Source organism: Pinus tabuliformis, chromosome 5_2 (assembly GCF_031772625.1).
Source record: "Pinus tabuliformis cultivar Carrire ecotype Pingquan chromosome 5_2, CPIR1, whole genome shotgun sequence".
Taxonomy (NCBI): domain Eukaryota; kingdom Viridiplantae; phylum Streptophyta; class Pinopsida; order Pinales; family Pinaceae; genus Pinus; species Pinus tabuliformis.
Genome location: NC_142306.1, coordinates 163,889,570 through 163,899,021, shown reverse-complemented (window position 1 = coordinate 163,899,021; position 9,452 = coordinate 163,889,570). Strand labels below are relative to the sequence as shown.

Below are 9,452 nucleotides of genomic sequence, written 5' to 3'. Positions count from 1 at the left end.
TAGGGATAAAATATACGACTAGCTAATAAGTGACTAAACTAAAAGTGACTAACTTAAATGACTAATTTAGTCTAGGATTAAAATATATGACTGGATAATATGTGACAACATTATTTCATGACGAGACTACCCTACAAGCCACCGAATTTCTATCATATCTATGAGGTCAACAATAATTTGTGGTTCAAGATATAGCTAATTTGGAACAAACTTAGCTCTAAAGCTTAGGATTTTTTTTCTCCCTCTAATGTTTATAGACAAACAGATCAATTTCTAAAGCATGTGGGAGCCAAACTATCACCTTTCCCATGTTGACTCCCCCTATTGAACATCATTGAAAATCTCAATAGATTAGTTATCCTTACTAAAACAAACATTTCATTGGAAATGATCATTAATCCTATGACATTACTACTTCACTATACTTTTTTACCACACAAAGCTTATTTTGATGTCTATGCTTCTTATTTTATGACAATACTACCCTACAAGCCGCCAAATTTCTATCATATATTCCATGAGGTCAACACCAATTTGTGATTCAAGATATAACTAAGTTGGAACAAACTTAGCTCTAGAAGCTATGCTATTTTTCCACCCCTAATGTTTATGGACAAAGAGATATCAATTTTCTAAAACATGTGAGAGCCAAAGTATTACCTTTCCCATGTTGACTCCCTCTATTAAACACCATAAAAAATCTCTATAAATTAATTATCCTTATTAAACCAAACATTTAATTGGAAATGATGATTGATCATTACCATGACATTAGTACTTTTCCTCACTTTTTAACCACACAAAACTTATTTTGATATCAGCATAATTCACTTGTGATAAATCAACCAAAACCCCCTCAATTAATATTTACTCACACAAAAACCTAAATATTTTCATAAATTAATAATTATTTATAATAAAAAATACCTCCTATTAAAAAAATAATATTTAATGGAATTTAATTGCCTTGATAAAGAAGAACATTTCATTTAAATTTCATTAAGGTTTCATGGATTTGTTTCTTTCAAACATTAAAATGGTTTATTTCCCTCCATTACAAAGGTTTGTCAAATATCAAAATAGTTTATTTCCAAATGTTTGTCCATGGGGAAGAAGGAGAAGGAAAAGGCACATTTGGAAGGATGAGGGTCCATGCCACTTTCAGCGTAGCATGCCCGCTAGATTTGAGATCTATTCTTGGGGGGGCTCCATAGTCCTTTTGTTCATGTCTGTCTAGCGTCAAAGGGTATATGTGGGGAAGAAGGCTAGCACTGTGAACCCAAAGCCTTGCTTTTTTACTCTGCTAGTCTCGGACTAAGGCCAGCCCTTGGCACCTTCTCTTTCACACATCTGGTCGTGTTATCACATAAATTCTTTTGTTAAAAATTATTTATATGGGCAAATTTTTTTGGTGTTTAAGGCTGCAGGAGCTCCCGACATTCCTATGTTTGAAATTTTCTTAACAAAAATCAGAAATACAAGGAGCAGGTGGTCTACTTGCAGCGGAATGGACAATCTGCAAATGCTTCCTTTTTAGTATCACTTAAAGCTACTGAAGACTCGGATCTTGACACAAAGGAAAATGATGATGCAGATGTGGGAGATATGGGATTGAGACAAGTTCTTAAATTTCTTAAAATTGGGATGCCTGGCCTAAAATTCAAGGTGTTGAAAGTTGTGACTCCAGAACAGATAACAAGGATTTAGAGATTGTTCCATCAGTTGTAGTTAGTGCATATCTGCAGCAAATACAAATGAGCAAGCTGCTTCAGCCATTTGGGTGCATGGTTGCAGTGAATGAGAAGACTTTTGAAGTGATTTCTTACAATGAAATCCCCTAGATATGTTTCAAGTGTCAACTCATGCAGTTCCCAGCGTGGAGGACCAAAAAATTCTTTGTATTGGCAGTGATGCAAGGACCTTGTTCACTCCTTCGAGCACCATGTCATTGTAGAAGGCTGCCAAGTTTGAAGAACTCAATCTTCTGAATCCTGTTTTGGTCCATTCCAGGAGTTTTGGTAAGCCCTTCTATGCTATACTCCATAGAATTGATGTGGCATTGGTGATAGATTTTGAGCCTATTGGGACTTCGGATGTTTCCACCTCTGCAATGACAGCATTACAATCCTATAAGCTTGCTGCAAAAGGAAATATCATGGTTGCAAATCAATCTCTAGTGGAAATATTGGGCTACTGTGTGACATGATTGTACAATAGGTGTGTGACCTTATAGGTTATGTCTGTGTTGTGGTGTATAAATTTCATGATGATGATCATGGTGAGGTGATATCCGAGATTAGAAGATATGATTTAGAACCTTATTTGGGTCTTCACTACCCTCCAGCTGATGTCCTTCAGGTTTCAAGATTCTTGTTTATGAGGAACGAAGTAAGAATGATTCTTGATTGCTATGCACAACCTGTAACAATGATTCACGATAAGGGATTTCCTAGAGACCTAAGTTTCTGTGGATCTACATTGATAGCACCTCATGGTTGCCATCCTCAATACATGGCCAGCATGGGTTCTATAGCATCTCTAGTAATGGTTGTAGTAATCGATGAGAAGGAATTGGACAGAGGTAGCGAGGGGCAGATGCAGCAGAAAGGAAGAAGGCTTTAGGGACTGGTGGTTTGTCATCGCACTAGTCCACATTATGTTCCATTTCCTTTGAGGTATGCCTGTGAGTTCTTAATGCAAGTTTTTGGAATTCAGTTAAACAAGGAAGTTGAATTGGCTACTCAGATGAGAGAAAAGTGAATTTTATGCACTCAACATTGCTCTGTGAGCAATACACCCTTGGTAATTGTCACTCGGAAGCCCAAAATCATGGATCTTATCAGATGTGATGGTGTTGCCCTTTACTATGAAGAAAACTTTTGGCTTATGGGGGTAAGTCCTACTGAGGCTCAGATCCAAGATATTGTTGCATGGTTGTCTGAGCATCACATGGATTCCATAGGTTTGAACACAGATAGTCTTTTTTATGCAGGCTATCTTGGAGCAGGATCATTAGGGAATGCAGTTTGTGGAATTGGCATCGTGAGAATTAATTCAAAAGAACTTTGTTTTGGTTAAGATCCCATACTAAAAAAGAAATCAAATGGGGAGATGCCAAACATGACTTGTAGGAGAGAGATGATGGTAATAAAATGCATCCACGATCTTCATTTGATGCATTCCTTGAAATGGTAATAATGAGGAGTTTTCCTTGGGAGGATGTTGAGATGGATGCCATCCATTCATTGCAATTAATATTGTGAGGTTCCTGCAAAGAAACTGATGACAGTAGCATAAATATCTTGATAAATAGGCAACTCACTGATTTGAAACTTTAGGAAATGGATGAATTGAATGCAGTGGCAAATGAGATGGTGAGATTGATTGAAACAACAACAACTCCAATCTTGGTAGTCGATGCTTATGGAGTAGTAAATGGATGGAATAGAAAAGCTACCTAACTTAGAGGTTTGTCAGTGGAAGAGGTCTTGGGGGAGCCTCAATCAATCTCGTCGAGGAAACCTATGCTACATTTGGCTTTGCAAGGAGTTGAAAAGAAAAATGTTCAAATTGAGCTAAAAAGACATGGCTTAGAGGAGGAAAAAGGTCCAGTAGTTTTACTCATTAATGCTTGCTCGAGCAGGGACCTGAAGGAGAATGTTGTGGGAGTTTCCTTTGTCGCCCAAGATGTGACCAAGCAGAAGATCGTTATGGACAAGTTCACTCGCATTCAAGGTGACTACAAGGAAATAGTTCAGAATCCAAGTCCCCTAATTCCTCCCATATTTGGAACAGATGAATATGGATGGTGTTCTGAGTGGACTTCGCCCTGGAGACAAAGAGGCTCTAATTCTTACTGTTAAAGCTACCAAAGTTTTGGATTGCATTTTTTATGAGCAGAGTTTCAAGGCATACAATCCGCAGCTCCAGATTTGAAGGGCATAAATATATGTCAAAATGACAGCTAGTTAAATAGGGGGCATAATTTCCCTCATTAAAGGAACCCCTGGCAGCAAACAAAGAAGCACCATTAAGGTACATAAAATATCATCTATGGTATCAGAGGAATAATTGTGTAAGCATTTTGTTTACCTGCTCAGAGATGATCCTTTTCTATGTAGAGAAGGTTGATAAATTCACATATGAAGAGTCTGATGGACAAAACCAGAATTTGTATCAAAGGTGCAGTGAAAGATGTTTTTCTTTTTGCATGTCGAAGGAGGCTCAATTATTCTTTCATGTTGATAAGGTTTCCCTCATAGCAAGCCAATTTTGTTGACTAAGAACCCATGAAAAAACATAGGACAGTGACAAACATCGATCATCAAACATCACTGACAGAAATAAAAATATCAAAGAAATAAGAACATAAGGGATCAAGAAACATGGCATGGCTAGAAGAAAGAAGCCAACAAAACCAGTCTTCCTGTATTGATTCCTAAACAACCTTTTCTTATGAACAGAGTTCATGTAGATCTGCAAATCGTACTAGTTCCTTCACCATTCCCTCATCTTCATTCACAAAGCAAATTATACATAATGGCAGCTTGGATTTTCATAGATGCATCACCAAGCGGAAGACCAAGAACATCTCACAAATGCTGCTCAAAACTTCATTATCCTGCACATTTGGTGACTGTGAGGAAGATCTGATGTTTCCTACAACACAACCATCGAAATCCATTCTATGAATCTATAATGAGAGATGTGATATATTTCATTCAATTCAAAAACTAAAACCTAAGCTTCATTCATGCAGCTTCATCAAACCTTAGACTTGCTAGGGACAATTCTGCTTTAACAACTAAGAGTGGATCAATGTTTGGAGAGGTTTGTCCTATTTTGACAACCATAGTTCTAGTTCTTCTAAACACTGTGAAGGAGCTCCATACAGCTTTAACTAGACTTGCATGCACTGCAAGCTTTGATGCCCATTTTCTCTATAAAGCTCTTGAAGGTGTTGGACCACCCTGAAGCCACATTGAAATAATACAAGGATAGATAAAAAGGATACCTGCTGACAAATAAATATTTTTCATGCTATAAGCCTTTTGGAGAAAATCCACAAACATATTCATAGGATGGAACTTTTCTTATCCTTTGATCAATGAGTTCTATCTCAGAAATATGCTTGAGAGGATATTTATGTGTAGAATCTAGATGTGAATGCTCAATCAAAATTTTCATACCAAGGTTGTACATAAGCTAGGGCTCTTGCAATCATCCATATTCCATTCTAGTAAATTCCCTGTGTTGTTCCTTATTTTTGAAGAATGGCAGATATAGTCTTTACCAAGGCCCCATAGGGACCGCACTTCCCAGCTTTTGTTTCCTAATTACTGGGATAACATTTGTAGATGTCCTTCTCCATCAAGTTTATACTGGTTCAAGTGAAATTTCAGGTGTTTACTCATTATTTATTTTTAGGTGCTTGATAGGTCACTTGCCTTTATATACACCATTTCCGATCTAATGTTTTTTAATTCCTTTGGGCTTTTCTATCAAACTTTGACTTGTGTGTTGAAGAATGCTTTTTTCTGTAATATAAGAGTATCCTGTAGACCTTTCATTTTTGGTTTGATATGGAAATTGTCATTCTCTACCTTAGAACAAATGATCCAAGCACACAGAACATTTGTGACCACATTCAGAAAGTCTTTGTTTGAATTTTGCTATGGCATCAAAGTTTCAAGCTTCCTCTAATCATAAGTTTTGTCTGCCATGAAAACTCTGCAAGAATTGTTGCAAAGTCACTTTCGAAACACAGACCATGTAACTTTCTTTATGCATATTTCATGCTGCTTGACTTGAATTGAGAACCATAACAGTCATATGCCCTTTTGCATATTTTTTTCATTCGCCTTATGAAAGTCATTAAAAGGCCTTTAGACCTTCAATTAGCCCTGTGATTTCTTGCACAAACCAAGGGGTAACCGTGTCAACATTGACACATTTATGGTGGTGGATGGTGATGGCTCCTCTTTGTTTCAAATGCTAGTAAGGATGCTTCTCTTCCTCACCTCCATAATCTTTGCTTTCGAGAGGACTAGTCATGACTTGGAGGATTTTCTCTCTCAAGTATTATCTATTATCAATTCCACTTTCTAGGGATACTCTTTTGGGTTCCCTTCCTTTTTTATTTTATTGTTGTTGTTAAATGTTGTCCTCCTAGTCCCATTGACATAGTTTGAAGTATTATTTTGTCACATAGGAGGTCTCCCTCTCTTATTTTTTGTTGAGAAATGTTGCATATATACTTCATAGATCAAATAAGTACATCATGGAACATGAAGGATTACAACAAGCAAACAACAATGGTACCCCAAACGGTGAAGGCAAGGGATTTTAGAGTTCCCCTCTCTTTTGTGAACTTTGATATCTATGGATGTTTTCTTGTATGTGTTTTTATAAATTGACATTTTTAGGGTGTTTTTCTTGTATTTGTTTACAACAGCGGCCAACACATGTTCTGAAGTTTGGGAACTAGAATACTAAACAAGATACTAGTTACACATCTTATTTTGAGGGTGCCCATGTTGTTAGAGGTGCAAAGCCTGGCCATGAAGAACAGTCTAACAAGGAAGATGAGGGTATCATATGCCAAAGATTTGGGAACAAACCTGGAGCAGAGTGCATGTTACCACCTTCAACAACTGGGCAAGAGTCATAGGGTGGAAACATACAAACCAATGAAACTGTAAGTATTTCATAGTTTTTCCTTCTTGTAAATTGCTTTCAGTAAAAACTGACATAATTCAAATTTAAACCATAATTTATAATGTTAGAATACCTGTTAAGGTAATAGTTCCAAATGTAGAAATAAGCCAAATTTTTGGAAGTTTTCTAATTAGTCACTAGATAAAGTGGTCAATAACACTGGAAAAGGGCATTATTTTTTGCTTATGGTTTGAATAGCCATGATCTTGGATTGATAGATATCCTATCTAAACAGAATAATTTATTATATTTAATTCTTTTATAAATATTACTCCCAATCTGTGTGTCTAGGACTAAGGTATGCTTTTACTTTCATGCAGATTTTAGAAATCAAGCCATGAAATTACATGCTTTGTGGAGAATGGGCATGCAAAATTTGTCAGTGTCCTGCAAGCCATGAATACAAAGCTTAGGTACTTATGAACCAAGTCTACACACAGCTGATTTGAGAAATTATTAATGGCATAGGTTGATTAAAATAAAGGCCATTCCATCTATAACATTTGAAATTAAAGATTTTAGGTTGACTAAGGACATTTCTCACCATCTATTGTTCAAACTCATTATTCTAAAAATTCCAATTATTTTGCACCTTCTGTGAGACAATACGAGTCTTTGTGAAGCCTTCTTAAGTTAGGTACTAGTAGGGCCTAATTTTGCATCATAATCTGTAATATGGATATTTATTATACCTATACTTCTAGGAAAACATTAAAATATTGTTGCGTATTATCTGACAGGTGAGAGGAATCCATTAGCATTTGGTTAGGCAGATTCTTGGCTGAAGCAAATTGATTGAGCACTATGAATATTTGTTACAAGGTTCATGGCATTAACATAAGATTTCATAAAGCAATAACTCTCTCCAAGGAACAACTCTATATTTCATTGATGTAAAGGTTATTCAACATGTTGCAGCTTGGCAGAGGTGCACCTATCCCCAGTGTTGGAGCCTTGAGTTAAAGCAACCCTATATTTAACAAAGCATGGGAAGACAAGCAGACAAGAGGAACAACCAAAATTCCAATAATACCATCAGAAACTCCATCTCATAACAAGCCACCCCAAAGGTCATAGGTAATTAGTTTTGAATAAGATAGGTTGTATCTATAGAAAATCTGATCATTTTCATTTGGGGCCTCTGAAAGTTGAACATGTTTATGTGTTTGTAGTGATGGTGTTGCTTCAAACCAGGAGTTGATTTTTACAATAGAATTTGTCTACAAACTTTGCAATTATTGATTTTAAAATTTAAATCACTCAAATTCTTGCAAGAATTATTATGTGCTTTTCCTGAAGAAATTTCATAGAATAATTTTTGGGAAATTAAAATAAATTTGAAAATAAATATTGCAATGATACCCATCAAGGTCAGGAGTTACTTCCCACCAAGGGGAAGTCAACAGTGCCATAAATCTAGACATACCATGAATAAAACAAAACTGAAAGTAGCCATGAACATCCACACCAATGGGGATCTTAGAGTCACTTTCACAAAATAACACACACCCACATGACTTTACAAGGCTATAAGGCACATTCTTTGGGCTTATATGGTGTGTCCAAAAATTTTTGGAGTACCCCTACTGAAAGAGGGGTAACATGACCTTGGGCTTGCAATAATGCTAATAAATATTGCGAAGTGATCATATGTACCCATGCTTACACGAGAGGTAGTAGGCCCAAAAAAGTGACCCATCTCCAACAAATGAGGGGAAAAATGGTTTTGGTGCAGCATCCAACCTCCAAAGGCCCTTCAAAGGTGCTTCTCCTCTACAAATCAGCCAGTAAACTCCCTAGGTGTCATCCAAAGTAAAAGATTGGGCTCCAAAGTAAACTATCCACCCTTAGTGGTGGGTCTTCTCCTCCAATCCTATCAAGAATGATCCCAAACCCTCCTAAAAAATGAGCACAGGGGCTTCAGAGTGGACACATCTAACTTTCAAGAGGTGGGACAACTCTTCTTATCATGTACATGAGACCTCCAAGTGTCCACCAATGTGGGAAAAATCTTCTAAGGTGAATGCTCAACATACAAATCTGCCAACAATACTCCCAAACAGGCTTTATCTCTACTTCTCATATCTATAACTCACCCAAAACAGAGATCAACACCTAATTGTTGCAATAACGTGGGTGGGCTCCATATAGAAAAACTGATTCAAAACACATTATAAATTGGTCCTCCATGAAATATGTTTCAATACAGCTTGTAGGTTGGCTCAAACAGGTCAGCCCTTACTCCTTTAAGTGGTTGCTGCACAAGTATATATATATAAAACCTAAGCAGCCCTTTTGAAGAATACAAATAGAAGTGTCTGACCTTGCTCCCACAAAATTTGAAATAGGTACAGAGCACTGGATTCATAGTTTAGATAGACTTTTGATATCCCCGAGGAGGCTTGAGTTTGCATCTGATCCAAGCATTCTTCATTGTGGAAAGGCTTTGCCGCAATTTCCTGCTTCATTACAACATATCACACCAAAATTTAGGCTTCAAGAGAGTAGTCTTTCCGTGTTGTGGCTGAAAGTAGCCCAGAACACATTAATAGCATCCCTTTATATTGATTCAAGTGAAATTTTAGGTGTTTACACCTTATTTCTTTTCAAGTGCTTGATAGGTCACTTGCCTCTATATACACCATTTCCAATCTGATGTTTTTTTATTCCTTTGGGCTTTTCTGTCAGACTTTGACTTGTGTGCTGAAGAATTATTTTTTTCTGTAATATAAGTG

The 9,452-nt window shown here is 36.8% G+C and overlaps 1 pseudogene; it reads left to right on the top strand.

Annotated features, from left to right (window-relative positions):
• Positions 1-1,739: 1,739 nt before the first annotated feature.
• On the top strand, positions 1,740-3,863 carry LOC149158055 (phytochrome pseudogene; annotated as a pseudogene).
• Positions 3,864-9,452: the final 5,589 nt, after the last annotated feature.